The sequence below is a fragment of the Arachis ipaensis genome, chromosome B6 (assembly GCF_059453495.1).
Source record: "Arachis ipaensis isolate K30076 ecotype BB chromosome B6, ASM5945349v1, whole genome shotgun sequence".
Classification (NCBI taxonomy): Eukaryota; Viridiplantae; Streptophyta; class Magnoliopsida; order Fabales; family Fabaceae; genus Arachis; species Arachis ipaensis.
Genome location: NC_142441.1, coordinates 38560937 through 38577535, shown reverse-complemented (window position 1 = coordinate 38577535; position 16599 = coordinate 38560937). Strand labels below are relative to the sequence as shown.

The following is a 16599-nucleotide window of genomic DNA, read 5'->3' as shown; positions in this document are numbered from 1 at the left end:
AGGTATATTTTTGGTTTTTGAAATAAGGAACAAGAAAATAAATTGACAAGAAAGTAAATTAATAATTATAAAATCTCTTGGCAAGGTATGAGAACTGGAAATCCCATCCTAGTTATCCTTATCAGGTGTGATGAGAATTGTTTATTGCTCCCACTTAGTTAACCCTTACTAAATAAAGGAAAGTCAAGCGGACTGATGAGAGGACTTTTGATGGTTTAGAATTTCACTAATGAAGTCTCGTTGCAATATAGTTTCTAAACCAACACTAATCCTTTCATACAAAAATTTGTTTGTCACAAGTAACAAACCCCTAAATTTATAAACCGAAGTATTGAACCTCGGGTCGTTCTCCTGAGGAATTGCAATAAAGTGTCTTGTTATTGGTTATGGAGCATGTTTTGGGGTTTTTGATAAGAGACATGGAATGTAAATGGCAATAAAAATAAACTAATAACTAAAAAGACCTTGGCAAGGTTTGGTGGTCAAGGATCTCTATCCTAATCACTAACCACAACATGAGAATTAGCAAGAATCAACCCCACTAAGTCATCGTTTAACTAATAAAGGAAAATCAAGTGAGCTATGTCAATCCAAGACCATAAGTCCTAGTTCTCCACCAAATTAATTAGTGAGATCTAGCGTTAATGGCTCCCAATCGTCAATCACTTGGACATTAGTGAGTCAAGAGTTCCTAAGTTACCTTCCCAAGTCAAGAGCATAAAATTCTACTCTAAAATCCAACCAAGCATTTTATCAAACACTTGGAAGGCATAAAAGGAAAGCATAGTAAAATTGCAAGGAAAGTAAATCTACACTACTCAATTACAAAGAATTAAACAACAACAAATCAAAATGAACAATAAAGGAACATGAAAACATAAAGTGCATCAAAGAAAAATAGAAAAACAAAAGTGCATCAACATAAAAGTAGAGAATTATAAGAATTAAATGCTAAACTAGAGAGAAGAGATGTAGAAGAAGAAGAATTACAAAAGAAAAAGTAAATCAAAGCATGAAATTAACCTAGATCTAAGAATTTCTAATCTAGATCTAACCTACTCCTAATTCTAGAGAGAAGAAAGAGCTTCTCTCTCTAGAAACTAACTAAAGCTAATCCTAATGAGTGTAAATGATGCTAAGTGTTCATTCCCTTCAATCCTTGGTCCTTTAAATGCATTTTGGCACCAAAGTTGGTTGCAAATTGGGCCCCACAGCTCTCAGAAATCGCTGGGCACGTTTTCTATTTAAAAATCATGTGCGGCCATCGGTGCATATGCGTACTGTGCGCGTGCGCGCCCCTTGAGATTTTCGCAATCCACGCGTGCGCATACAGTGCACGTGCGCGTGGATGCATATTTCCAATTCTTTGGATTTTCCATGATTTCTCCACTTTGTATGCTTTCCTCTTCACTCCTTTGATCCATTCCTAGCCTTTTCAACCTGAAATCACTTAACAAACAAATGAAGGCATCTAGTGGAATCAAAGGTGAATTAAAATCATTAAATTAAAGATCTAAAAGCATGTTTTTGACACGGGCCCCAAGGGTGTATTGGTAAAGATTTTTTTTCCAATAAGGTTGCGTTGCAAGTATAGCTCTACCAACAACAATCTTCGGGGGTCAAATTTAGAAGAGGGATCTGGTTGTCACAAGTTCAACCCCAATAGAAATAACCGAAGTATTCAAACCTCGGGTCGTCTCACAAGAAATGGGCAAACATGTGCTTCAACATTGGTTAGAAATCCGAGGTTGTGAGTTATGAGCATGAAAATAAATGGGAATCTTAACAAGCAAGTAATCTTAGAATGCAACAACTAGTTCAATTAACTAAGAAAAACATGAGCAACTTCAATGAATAAACAATATTCCACTTAATTCTATTATAACCCAAACAAGTAACTACAACTAAAGCAATTGGTTGAGGAAATTGAATTTCAAATATGAATAATAAAAGCAACTCTTGGCTAGGCTTGGGAATTGGGGCCACCATCCTTGTCTAACAACTATATCTTGACAATTATGAGGAACCAAGCTCATTAAGTCTACTCTCAAAGTCTTAAGTACGTGATATCTACTCCTAGACTTGAAGCACGTCAAATGGCTTTGATCACATCAACCCATAAGTCCCAACCTAGCTACTAATTAGATTAGTAGTGGGTTAGCGTCAATGAGTATCAAATTGACCACCTAGGGCTCCCAAATCATCAAACCCATTAGACCCAATGACTCAAGTTTACCCAATTCCCTTGACCTAGGCCAAGAGTAAAGAAGACTACTCCATAATCAAAGTAAACAATTCATCAAACACTTGGTAAGCATTAACAAAAGACATGTTCAAAATAGAAATTAAATTGAGATCTACAAGTACCCACTAACAATTATCAACATATGATCATCCAAACAACAAAGCTAAACATAGAAATCATCAATGTAACATCAATAAGTCAAGATTCACAACATTCATGAAATGGGTATAAAATGACAATTGACAAGAATTCATAAACTATCACAAGATATAAGCAAAATTGTAACAAGGAATTCAAATTGAACAATTAAAACTAGTAATTAACAAGATTCAAGTCACAAATCAACAAGAGAAGACCAAATTAAAACTAGATCTAGAGAGGAACAAGGGTTTCTCCCTCTAGAATAACAAAAGAACCCAAAACTAACTAAAAATTATGTCCTAGTGTAAAATGAGTGATCCCCTCTTTTCCCCCTAACATCCTTGGGTCTTTTCCATGCAGAAACAGCTTGAAATTGGGCCTAATGAGCCTCAGAAATTGCCAGGCACGATTTCCTTTAATGAGGTCACGTGCATCTTTCCACGCGTGCGCACCATGCGTGCGTGCGCGCCGATTGCTTTTGTGATCCACGCGTGCGCGCCAAGTGCGCGTGCGCGTCAATGCTGCTTTTCCCAAGATTTCAATTCTTCATGTTCCTCCCTTTTTGTACATGCTTTCTCCCTCTCTTCTAAATCATTCTTACCCTATAGTTCCTGAAATTACTCAACAAATACATCACGGCATCGAATGGCAATAGAAGAGAATTAAAATATGGTAATTTTGAGGCAGAATAAGCATGTTTTCCATCATGGAGCAATATTGGGAAGTGAACATAAAATCATGCATTTCTTGTGAATTAGTGTGAGAAATGTTGATAAAATCCCCAAAAATAAGCACAAGATAAACCATAAAATCGGGGTTTATCAAATCTCCCCACACTTAAACCAAGTATGTCCTCATGCTTAAAATAAAAAGACCAAAGATCATGATGAGAAAGGTTTATGAAATGCAAACTACTTAAGTGGATGCATGCAACTAATGTAAAATAATCTACCTACTTGGTCAAGAGTAAATCTATCCTCCGAGAATACATGTGAGCATATAGGGTGAAAATAGTATGTAACTCATGAATCCCACCAAATTGAATACCACTAAAGAGTGCATATGACTTGCTAAACGAACGCTTGTGAAAGCCGGGAACAAGCATTGAGCATCGAACCCTCACCGGAAGTGTATCCGCTCTATTCGCTCAAGTGTATAGGGTTCGTCACTCAATCTTCTTCTAATCATGCTTTCCAAGATTTGTCTTTCATCTAACAATCAACAGTTACTCGATGCATGCTTACAAGTATCATGAGGTCTTATTCATGGGTTGTAACGGAGCTAGGGTGAAGGTAAGGATGTATATGGTCAAGTGGGCTTAAAATTTGAGTCCTTGATCAACCTAGGATCCACTAGACACATAGAACAACCTATAAAACTACAATACATTACCTAGCTAACCTTGAGTTTTTCTCTTTTTGCACACTCATGTATTCTTTTCAATTCACACCCATATGCATTATTTTTATTACTTTATCTTGGGGCATTTTTATCCCCTTTCATTGCTTTCTTTCTCTTTTTTTTTTCATATATCCCCTTTTCTTGAGATTTCTTTGTGAGCCAAAATTTCAATGCATACAGTTTAATCATTCAACACATGAGTATGTTCCCAAATCCTAGAATTTTCAATTACACTACAATTACACACCTATATATCTACCCAAATTTTCCAAGTATACCCTCCTATTTGAATGATACACATCCTAACTTACCTAAGCTAATCAAGAATTCAAATTTAGGGACATTCATGGTCTTTCGCTTAGGGTTGTTGATGTGCTCTTTTCAAGAACAAAGGGAGTTTATCATAGGCTCAAAATTGGTTAGCAATGGTAGATAAAAGGGTTAAGGCCATTTGGAAAAAGTGACTATTGAGATGATGGCCTCAATCATGTAAATGCATTCATACACAAAGCAATGGACATATAGAATCAGACAAAGCAAGGATCACAATCATAGAGAGAGAGATATGCACACAAGAATGGAAATAATGGTTAGAAGATGTAACCATGCAATAGGCTCAAAACTTTTATGCTTGTGTTCCTAGCTCAATCACTATGTTCCAAAATACATTCTTAAAGCAAGTTTACTGTAAAAATTTTTCAGAATTTTGGTAGGTCACCCAAAACACAGTTTCTTGGAAAGAAAGTTATTGTTTTGACCAAGTAACTCTATAGAAATTAACTATCATGCAAAGGGGGTATTTACAAGCAAAACTAACTACACATGCAATATATTAACTTCTAAGCGAAAGATAAATTCATGGGTATTGAGGGGAAGAGAGTGTTACCCATGGAGATCGGTCGAACGACCTCCCAACACTTTAGAAATTAGCACGGTCCTCCATGCTACGAATAATACGCAAGGGACGGTCGGGACCGGAACTTTCACTATCTCTTTCATTAGAGTTCCCATCACTTGGGTTTGAGGTGGATGTGAACATTTCGGGTTCCTCCATGCTAAGGGTAACACAACGCAGAAGCTTCTTGATGTAAGTATATCGGCGGTGGTTGCGCCGCTCATATCTATCAAGCTTCCGGTGAAGATCTTCTATCCTTTGATGTGTGGATTTTAGTGGTGGTGATGATGAGCTAGAAGGAAAAAGAAGTGGCGGGGCCATGTCGAGGCTTGGTTTGTTCATGGGAAGGTGTAGGTATTTTCCGCTTGGGACCACATCGCCCTTAGCTAGAACTATAATCTTCTTATCCTTGGCTTCCCAAGAGACACCCGCAGTAGCAACTAAGTTAGATACCAATGCTGGAAATGGCAAATTATCCCGGTCGTGAACTTGACTCATCGCTTGCTTGACAAGAAGTGGAATGTTCACCGGCTTCTCCGTGAGAACACACCAAACAAGCAAGGCGAGGTCTACCGTGAGGGACGACTTGTGGGTGCTAAGTAGCACATAATGAGATAGGATCTGGGCCCAAGCTCTAGCTTCCACAGTGAGGAAGCGAGCGTCAATGGACTTTGGCCTCATCCGCAGTCAACCATGAATTCAAGATGCTTCTAGTTCAGCAATGACTTGGAGAATCGAGTCCCAATTGAATCCATACTTTTCTCACTGATGTAAGACTTCTTGGTAGCCATCCATGTCACTTGGCACTGGTAGAATATTAAGCACTTGCTGATAGCCTCTTCTGAAACTGAGACTTGCTTCCGGCGCATGTACACCGATTGAAGAGAGGGAAGATGGTAGTTGGTGTAGAATTCTTCCACCCAAGAGAGGTTGATTTCCCTTGGTTTCCTCAAAAGAAACTCCCATCCTCGCTGTTTAATGCGGGGTAAAATATAAGGAGCAACCTTGTCCGGCGGAGCGAGTAAATGCTCAGGATGATAGTTCCTTACAGCTATGGAGGGAAACATAAGTTCACAGAAGCGGTTGGGGAACCTTGAAGAATCTTTCGCCAGTTTGCCCTTGTCATTCTCATCAAGAGGAGCGGGTTTCTTCCGTTTCTTAGATAGGGTTTTGGCTCCTAATGAAGAGCGCGCCTTAGAGTTTGACTTTTTGGGTGCCCTTTTTGCGACTGATTTCCTTAGAGCTATCTCCTTGCCTTTCTTGGTGGCCATCCTAAAAAGGAGGAGAAGGAAGGAAAACATTAAACCCAATAATCAATTTAGCGAAAACATGCAAGTGACTTGTGGTGCCCATGATGAATGTAAAAGCAAGGGTCATAACACTTGGCATAGGATGCAAGAGGAAGTAAAGCATGCAATGGCATGAGAAGAGTAGTCTCAAGCATCCATAATAAAGAGCAAGTCATGTTCAATTAATACCTAATTGGCAAGTATCAACTTTAAGCACACAAATTAGACTCAATGCATTTAAGAGAAAGCAAGTGAATGAGGAGGGAGCACCAATTGAAAAGTATATGGCTAAATGGAGCCAAAATGGTATATGTGCATTTCCTCGAACACTTGGCGTGCAATAATCAAGCAATGAGCAATTATGAGATACTAAACCAATTCAAAGCCCAAAATAGAACATCAATCATCACATAAACATCACACAATGGCAAAGGTTAGAGAAAGAATGACAAAAGATCTATTAATGCAAATTAAGCTCAAATTCAACATCCATGGAGAAATAAGGAAAAAGGAAAAATAAGCAAACAAAGAGTAAGAAACATCATCATGCAAGTAAAAGAGAAACTAAGTAAAGCAATAAGAAGTATCTAATTAAAAGAAACAATGCAAGGGAAAATGGAAGTAAAGGAATGGAAGAAGCAAAACCTTGATGAGTATGAAGGAACAAGGTTGAATCTTCTTTAGTGAAGATGAGAGAGAAAATAGGAGAAGTGTAGTGCTACCGGTAAGTTGTCACCGGTGAGTGGCCGGAGACAGTGGTGGTGGATTGTGGAAGAAGAAGAAGAGAAGGGAAATGATGGATGAAAAGAAAAAGAAACTAAGGAAGAGAAAGGGTTGAGAGAATGAAAAACAGGGCAGGGCGCGAAGGTATTAAACTGACTCCCGCAACCGGCGCGCGCGCGCAAGGTGCGCTGGCGCGTCGGTGAGGGTGCTAGCAGATGGCGCGTGCGCGTCAATGGCGCGCACGCGAGAGAGGTTGTGCCTCAGGCACAAAAGTGGCACAAAGTTGGCTCAAGTCTCTGGTTTTTGTACCAAAGTGAATCAGTGAAGCAGGCGCGCGAATGCGCACCTTGCGCGGACGCGTGCTTGAGGTGTTTCGCAACTGACGCGGACGCGTATTACGCGTGGACGCGTGGGTTTTGGCACAAGGTTGGCCCAATTGTGGCACAACTCTCTGGTTTTTGTACCAGAGAGTCCACATATCTCCATCGGCGCGCGCGCACCGTGCGCTGGCGCGTCGATGGTTGAATTGCCAGGGTGCGCGCAGGCAGCCTGTGCGCGGACGCGTGGGTTTTGGCACGAGTTGGGCATGAAGTGGGCATAACTCTCGGGTTTTTTGCCCAAGAGTAGAATTTCGCTACCGGCACGCGCACGCACTGTGCGCTAGCGCGTCGATGCTCTTCTTCAAAGAAAAATTTTTGTTTTCTTTATCCTTTTCACATGCTATCTACATGAACATCCTATCTATCCAACAAAAGCAACAAAGCTAGCATTCCTATGCACTCTATCAATCATCAAAAGATCACAAAATTCACAAGAAACCAAGAATACAAATAAGATGGTATAAACAAGGAAGATCTTACCACGGTGGGGTGCCTCCCACCAAGCACTTTTCTTTAACGTCCTTAAGTTGGACGGTCCTTTTCTTAAGCTTCCTTTCTCCTTGGTGCATCCTCCAATATGTACACCTCTAGCTCTCTTGGGGGCTTGCAACCATGATACTTCTTTATTCTATGTCCATTCACCTTGAAAGTTGCTTCTCTCTTGGGATCAAACAATTCCACCACTCCGTAGGGCTTTATCTCCTTCACCTTGAAAGGTCCTTCCCATCTAGAGCGGAGCTTGCCAGGCATAAATCGGAGCCTTGAGTTGTAGAGGAGGACCTCATCACCTTCTTGAAAGTCCTTCTTCCGGATGTGATGGTCATGGAATGCTTTAGTCTTTTCCTTGTAGATTCGGGCATTCTCATATGACTCGTTCCTCAAATATTCAAGCTCCTCTAGTTGTAGCTTCCTAGCTTCACCCGCCTTGGCTAGATCCATGGTGTACTGCTTTACCGCCCAATAGACTCGATGCTCAATCTCCACCGGAAGGTGGCATGCCTTACCATAGACGATCCAGAAAGGACTCATCCCTATCGGAGTCTTGTAGGCCGTTCTATACGCCCATAATGCATCTCCTAACCGGAGGCTCCAATCCTTTCTTTGCGGATTGACCACTTTCTCTAAGATTCTCTTGATTTCCCGGTTGGACACTTCCGCTTGTCCATTTGTTTGCGGATGATAAGCAGTGGCAACCTTATGCGACACTCCATAGCGCTTGAGCAATGCTTCTACCTTCCTGTTACAAAAGTGGGATCCTTGGTCGCTCACGATTGCTCGTGGCAACCCATAACGGCATATAATGTGATTCCTTATGAAAGAAACAACGACATTGGCGTCATCAAGGCGGGTAGGTATGGCCTCTACCCACTTTGACACGTAGTCAACCGCTAACAGAATATACAGATACCCACTAGAGTTGGGAAACGGTCCCATAAAGTCAATGCCCCATACATCAAGTATCTCACAGAACAACATAGGTTGCTGAGGCATTTCATCCCTTTGGGATGCGTTTCCTAACTTCTGACACTGATGGCAAGACACACATAACCGGTTAGCATCCTTGAATAAGGTTGGCCACCAGAATCCACAATCCAACACTTTTTTAGCGTCCTTTGTGGGCCAAAGTGGCCACCACATTCAGACGAATGACAAGCTTCAAGAATTGGTTGGAATTCGGATTCCGGGACGCATCTTCGAATTACTTGGTCCACGCCCCTCTTCCACAAGTGAGGGTCATCCCAAATATAGTATTTGGAATCACTCCTCAACTTGTCCCTTTGGTTTTTCGAAAAGTTGGGAGGGAAGATTCTTGCAACCAAGTAGTTCGCTATTGGGGCAAACCAAGGAAAGCTATCTGACACAGCATGCAAACTATCCAATGGGAATGAGTCATTGATCGGAAATGGATCTGTTTTTGAATTCTCAATGCGGCTTAAATGATCCGCAACCAGGTTTTGAGATCCACTCCGATCCCTAATCTCAATGTCAAATTCTTACTAAAGCAAGATCCAACGTATGAGTCTAGGTTTTGACTCATTCTTTGTCAATAAGTACTTTAAAGCTGCATGATCCGTGTATACCACTATCTTTGAACCTAGCAAATAAGATCTGAACTTATCTAAAGCATGAACAATAGCTAGAAGTTCCTTTTCAGTAGTGGTATAGTTGGATTGTGCTGCATCTAGTGTCTTAGAAGAGTAAGCAATGACATAAGGGAGTTTACCATCGCGCTGTGCAAGCACGGCACCCACAGCATGGTTTGACGCATCGCACATTATCTCAAATGGCAACGTCCAGTTGGGGCCTCGCACAATTGGTTTCGTGGTAAGAACTCTCTTTAGCTCTTCAAAAGCTTTTACACATTCACTGTCAAACTCAAAATCCACATCTTTTTGGAGTAGGCGCGACAATGGCAAAGCAATCTTACTGAAGTCCTTGATAAAGCGCCTATAAAATCCTGCATGTCCCAAAAATGAGCGGACCTCCCTCACGAATGAGGGGTGAGGCAAAGTAGTAATAACATCGACCTTGGCCGGGTTCACAGAAATGCCTTCATGAGATACTACATGTCCTAACACTATACCTTGTTGTACCATGGTGCACGAAATTGTGATCTCAGGCAACGGCGTTAAAAACTCTGTACGCACGTTTTAATAAATTGTTTTTCATTCACAACTTCGATACAACTAACCAGCAAGTGCACTGGGTCGTCCAAGTAATAAAACCTTACGTGAGTAAGGGTCGATCCCACGGAGATTGTTGGTATGAAGCAAGCTATGGTCATCTTGTAAATCTCAGTCAGGCGGATAATAATTGATTATGGAGTTTTCGAAAATAATACTAATAAATAGACAGAAAATAAAGATAGAAATACTTATGTATACCATTGGTGAGAATTTCAGATAAATGTATAGAGATGCTTTCGTTCCTCTGAACCTCTGCTTTCCTGCTGTCTTCATCCAATCAATCCTACTCCTTTCCATGGCTGGCTTTATGTAAGGACATCACCGTTGTCAATGGCTACTTTTTATCCTCTCTGGAAAATGGTCCGATGCGCTGTCACTGCATGGCTAATCGTCTGGAGGCATCACCCTTGTCAATGGCTACATCCTATCCTCTTGTGAAGATGGTCCAAATGCTCTGTCACAGCACTCTGAGGTTCTCGATCATACTGGAATAGGATTCACCCTCCTTTTGCGTCTGTCACTACGCCCAGCATTCGCGAGTTTGAAGTTCGTCACAGTCATTCAATCCCAGAGTCCTACTCGGAATACCACAGACAAGGTTTAGACTTTTCGGACTCTCATGAATGCCGCCATCAATCTAGCTTACACCACGAAGATTCTGATTAAGAGATCCAAGAGATAATCATTCAATCGAAGGTAGAACGGAAGTGGTTGTCAGGCACGCGTTCATAGGGAATGATGATGATTGTCACGTTCATCACATTCAGGTTGAAGTACGAATGAATATCTTAGAAGCGGAATAAGTTGAATTGAATAGAAAACAGTAGTACTTTGCATTAATTCATGAGGAACAGCAGAGCTCCACACCTTAATCTATGGAGTGCAGAAACTCTACCGTATGAAAATACATAAGTGAAAGGTCCAGGCATGGCCGAATGGCCAGCCTTCATGATCTAAGAACTAGGCGTCCAAAGATGATCCGAAGATGTTCAAAGATGTCTAATACAATAGTAAAAAGTTCTATTTATAATAAAATAGCTACTAGGGTTTACAGAAGTAAGTAATTGATGCATAAATCCAATTCTGGGGCCCACTTGGTGTGTTCTTGGGCTGAGCTTGAATGTTACACATGCAGAGGTCAATCTTGGAGTTGAACGCCAGTTTGTAACGTATTTCTGGCGTTCAACTCTGGCTTGTGACGTGTTTCTGGCGTTTAACTCCAGACAGCAGCGTAGAACTGGCGTTCAACGCCCTTTTACGTCATCTAAACTTGGCCAAAGTATCGACTATTATATATTTATAGAAAGCCCTGGATGTCTACTTTCCAACGCAATTGGAAGTGCACCATGCTGAGTTTTGTAGCTCTAGAAAATCCACTTTGAGTGTAGGGAGGTCAGAATCCAACAGCATCAGCAGTCCTTCTTCAACCTCTGAATCTGATTTTTGCTCAAGTCCCTCAATTTCAGCCAAAAAATACCTGAAATCACAGAAAAACACACAAACTCATAGTAAAGTCCAGAAATATGAATTTAACATAAAAACTAAAGAAAACATCCCTAAAAGTAACCAGATTCTACTAAAAACATACTAAAAACAATGCCAAAAAGCGTATAAATTATCCGCTCATCACAACACCAAACATAAATTGTTGCTTGTCCCCAAGCAACTGAAAATCAAATAGGATAAAAAGAAGAGAATATATTATAAATTCCAAACTATCAATGAAACATAGCTCCAATCAGATGAGCGGGACTTGTAGCTTTTTGCCTCTTGAATAGTTTTGGCATCTCACTTTATCCATTGAGGTTCAGAATGATTGGCATCTATAAGAACTCAGAGTTCAGATAGTGTTATTGATTCTCCTAGTTCAGTTTGTTGATTCTTGAACACAGCTACTTTATGAGTCTTGGCCGTGGCCCTAAGCACTTTGTTTTCCAGTATTACCACCGGATACATAAATGCCACAGACACATAATTGGGTGAACCTTTTCAGATTGTGACTCAGCTTTGCTAAAGTCCCCAATTAGAGGTGTCCAGGGTTCTTAAGCACACTCTTCTTTTGCTTTGGACCTTGACTTTAACCGCTCAGTCTCAAGTTTTCACTTGACACCTTCACGCCACAAGCACATGGTTAGGGACAGCTTGGTTTAGCCGCTTAGGCCAGGATTTTATTCCTTTAGGCCCTCCTATCCACTGATGCTCAAAGCCTTGGGATCCTTTTTATTTACCCTTGCCTTTTAGTTTTAAGGGTTATTGGCTTTTTGCTCTTGCCTCTTGGTTTTAAGAGCTTTTGGCTTTTTCTGCTTGCTTTTTCTCTCTATTTTTTTTTCGCTATTTTTTTTTCTGCAAGCTTTGTTCTTTGCTGCTTTTTCTTGCTTCAAGATTCATTTTTATGATTTTTCAGATTATCAAATAACATGTCTCCTTGTCATCATTCTTTCAAGAGCCAACATATTTAACATTCATAAACAACAACTTCAAAAGACATATGCACTGTTCAAGCATTCATTCAGAAAACAAGAAGCATTGTCACCACATCAATATAATTAAACTAAGTTCAAGGATAAATTCGAAACTCATGTACTTCTTGTTCTTTTGAATTAAAACATTTTTCATTTAAGAGAGGTGATGGATTCATAGGACATTCATAACTTTAAGACAAAGTTACTAAATACTAATGATCATGTAATGAAGACACAAACATGGATAAGCACTTAACATAGAAAATGAAAAACAGAGAAAGTAAGAACAAGGAATGAGTCCACCTTAGTGATGGTGGCGTTTCCTTCTTGAGGAACCAATGATGTCCTTGAGCTCTTCTATGTCTCTTCCTTGTCTTTGTTGCTCCTCCCTCATTGCTTTTTGATCTTCTCTAATTTCATGAAGGATGATGGAGTGCTCTTGATGTTCCACCCTTAATTGTCCCATGTTGGAACTTAATTCTCCTAGGGAGGTGTTGATTTTCTCCCAATAGTTTTGTGGAGGAAAATGCATTTGAGGCATTTCCGGGATCTCATGGTGATGAGCTTCATGCGCCTCTTGAGTTCCATGAATGGGCTCTCTTGCTTGCTCCATCCTTTTCTTAGTGATGGGCTTCTCTTCCTCAATGGGAATGTCTCCTTCTATGAAAGCTCCAGCTGAGTAACATAGATGGCAAATAAGATGAGAAAAAGCTAGCCTTGCCCCAGGAGAGGGCTTTTCGGCTATTTTGTAGAGTTCAAGGGAGATGACTTCATGAACTTCTATTTCTTCTCCAATCATGATGGCCCGATCCACAGTAACTTCAGATCGGTTGCTAGTGGGGATGATGGAGCGTTGGATGAACTCCAACCATCCTCTAGCCATAGGCTTGAGGTCCAGTCTTCTTAGTTGAACCGGCTTGCCTTTGGAGTCAATCTTCTATTGAGCTCCTTCCACACATATGTCCATGAGGACTTGGTCCAACCTTTGATTAAAGTTGACCCTTCTAGTGTAGGGGTGTGCATCTCCTTGCATCATAGGCAAGTTAAACGCCAACCTCACATTTTCCGGACTAAAATCTAAGTATTTCCCCTGAACTATTATAATATAATTCTTTGGGTTTGGGTTCTTACTTTAATCATGGTTCCTAGTGATCCATGCATTGGCATAGAACTCTTGAACCATTAGGATGCCGACTTGTTGGATGGGGTTTGTTAGAACTTCCCAACCTCTTCTTTGGATTTCATGTCGGATCTCCGGATACTCATTCTTCTTAAGCTTGAAAGGGACCTCGGGGGTCACCTTCTTCTTGACCACAACATCATAGAAGTGGTCTTGATGAGCTTTGGAGATGAATCTTTCCATCTCCCATGACTCAGAGGTGGAAGCTTTTGTCTTCCCTTTCCTCTTTCTTGAGGTTTCTCTGGCCTTAGGTGCCATTAATGGTTATGGAAAAACAAAAAAGCTATACTTTTACCACACCAAACTTAGAATGTTGCTCGCCCTCGAGCAAAAGAAGAAAGAATAGAAGAAGAAGAAGAAGAGATGGAGGAGATGGAGGGTTGTGTGTATTTGGCCATATGGGTGGGATTGGGTGGGAAAGAGATGTTGAATTTTGAAGGTAGGTGGGTGTATGGATGTGAGTGGTAAATGGAAAACAGAAGGGATGACCATGAATGGAGAGAGAGAGAGAGGGTGAGGTAGGTGGGGATCCTGTGGGATCCACAGATCCTGAGGTGATCCTGTGGGGTCTACAGATCCTGAGGTGTTCAAGGATTTACAACCTTGCACCAAATTAGGCATGCAAAATGCCCTTGCACACAACTCTGGGCGTTCAGCGCCAGATTGGTGCTTGTTCTGGGTGTTGAACGCCCATTTGTTGCCCATTTCTGGCGTTGAACGCCAGAACTATGCTTGTTCTGAGCGTTCAGCGCCAGCTCTTCTCCAGGGTGCAATTCTAGTGTTCAAACGCCCAGATGCTGCCCATTTTGGGCATTCAGCACCAGAACCATGCTTTGTTCTGGCGTTGAACGCCAGCCAGATGCTTCTTACTGGCGTTTAAACGCCAATGAGATCCTCCTCCAGGGTGTGATTTTTCTTCTGCTGTTTTTGATTCCGTTTTCAATTTTTATATTTATTTTGTGACTCCACATGATCATGAACCTAATAAAACATGAAAGAACAAGAAAAATAAAATTAGATAAATAAAAATTGGGTTACCTCCCAACAAGCGCTTCTTTAATGTCAATAGCTTGACAGTGGGCTCTCATGGAGCCTCATAGATGTTCAGAGCATTGTTGAGACTTCCCAACACCAAACTTAGAGTTTATATATGGGAGTTCAACACCAAACTTAGAGTTTGGTTGTGGCCTCCCAACACCAAACTTAGAGTTTGACTGTGGGGGCTCTGGTTGACTCTGTTTTGAGAGAAGCTTTTCATGCTTCCTCTCCATGTTTACAGAAGGATGTCCTTGAGTTTTAAACTTAAGGGAGTCCTCATTCAATTGAAGGACTAGTTCACCTCTGTCAACATCAATTACAGCTCTTGCTGGGGCTAGGAAGGGTCTTCCAAGGATGATGAATTCATCCTCATCCTTCCCAGTATCTAGGACTATGAAATCAGCAGGGATGTAAAGGCCTTCAACCTTTACTAACACGTCCTCTACTTGTCCATAAGCCTGTTTTCTTGAATTGTCTGCCATCTCTAATGAGATTTTAGAAGCTTGCACCCCAAAGATTTCAGTTTCTCTATTACAGAGAGGGGCAAGAGGTTTATTCCTGAACCAAGGTTACACAGAGCCTTTTCAAAGATCATGGTGCCTATGGTACAAGGTATTATGAACTTTCCAGGATTCTGTTTCTTCTGAGGCAATGTCAGTTGATCCAGATCACTCAGTTCATTGGTGAACAAGGGAGGTTCATCTTCCCAGCTCTCAAAACCAAATAATTTGGCATTCAGCTTCATGATTGCACCAAAAAACTTGGCAGCTTGCTCTTCAGTAACATCCTCATTCTCTTCAGAAGAGGAATACTCATCAGAGCTCATGAATGGCATATGGAGGTTTAATGGAATCTCTATAGTCTCTAGATGAGCCTCAAATTCCTTTGGTTCCTCAAAGGGAAACTCCTTATTGATCACTGGACGTCCCAGGAGGTCTTCCTCACTGGGATTCACATCCTCCTCTCCCTCTTTGGGTTCGGCCATTTTGGTTATGTCAATGGTCTTGCACTCTCCTTTTGGATTTTCTTCTGTATTACTTGGGAGAGTACTAGGAGGGATTTCAGTGATCCTTTTACTCAGCTGGCCTACTTGTGCTTCCAAATTTCTAATGGAGGACCTTGTTTCATTCATGAAACTCACAGTGGCTTTAGATAAATTAGAGACTAAGTTTGCTAAATTAGAGGTATTTTGTTCAGAGTTCTCTGTCTGTTGCTGAGTGGATGATGGAAAAGGTTTATTATTGTTAAACCTATTTCTTCCACCATTATTAAAGCCTTGTTGAGGCTTTTGGTCCTTCCATGACAGATTTGGGTGATTTCTCCATGATGGATTATAGGTGTTTCCATATGGTTCACCTAAGTAATTTACCTCTGCTATTGCAGGGTTCTCAGGATCATAGGCTTCTTCTTCATAAGAAGCCTCTTGAGTACTGTTGGATGCAGCTTGCATTCCGTTCAGACTCTGAGAAATCATATTGACTTGCTGAGTCAATCTTTTATTCTGAGCCAGTATGGCATTTAGAGTATCAATTTCAAGAACTCCCTTCTTCATAGGCGTCCCATTACTCACAGGATTGCTCTCAGAAGTGTACATGAACTGGTTATTAGCAACCATGTCAATGAGTTCTTGAGCTTCTGCAGGCATTTTCTTTAGGTGAATGGATCCACCTGCAGAAGTATCCAATGACATCTTAGCTAATTCAGACAGGCCATCATAGAATATATCCAGGATGGTCCATTCTGAAAGCATGTCAGAAGGACACTTTTTGGTCAGTTCTTTGTATCTCTCCCAAGCTTCATAGAGGGATTCACCTTCTTTCTGTCTGAATGTTTGAACATCCACTTTAAGCTTGCTCAGCTTTTGAGGAGGAAAGAACTTGGCTAAGAAAGCCGTGACCAGCTTATCCCAAGAGTTCAGGCTATCTTTGGGTTGAGAGTCCAACCACACTCTAGCTCTGTCTCTTACAGCAAAAGGGAAAAGCATGAGCCTGTAGGCTTCAGGATCTACTCCATTAGTCTTAACAGTATCACATATCTGCAAGAATTCAGTTAAGAACTGAAAGGGATCTTCAGATGGAAGTCCATGAAACTTGCAGTTTTGTTGCATTAGAGAAACTAGTTGAGGTTTCAGCTCAAAATTGTTTGCTCAAATGGTAGG

The 16599-nt window shown here is 41.0% G+C and overlaps 1 non-coding gene across 1 annotated transcript; it reads left to right on the top strand.

The window, feature by feature from the left end:
• The first annotated feature begins 16185 nt into the window (after positions 1-16185).
• LOC148555202 (small nucleolar RNA R71) lies at positions 16186-16293 on the top strand. The gene has a single exon (XR_015887026.1). It is a non-coding gene; the product is annotated as a small nucleolar RNA R71 (small nucleolar RNA).
• The last annotated feature ends 306 nt before the right edge of the window (positions 16294-16599 follow it).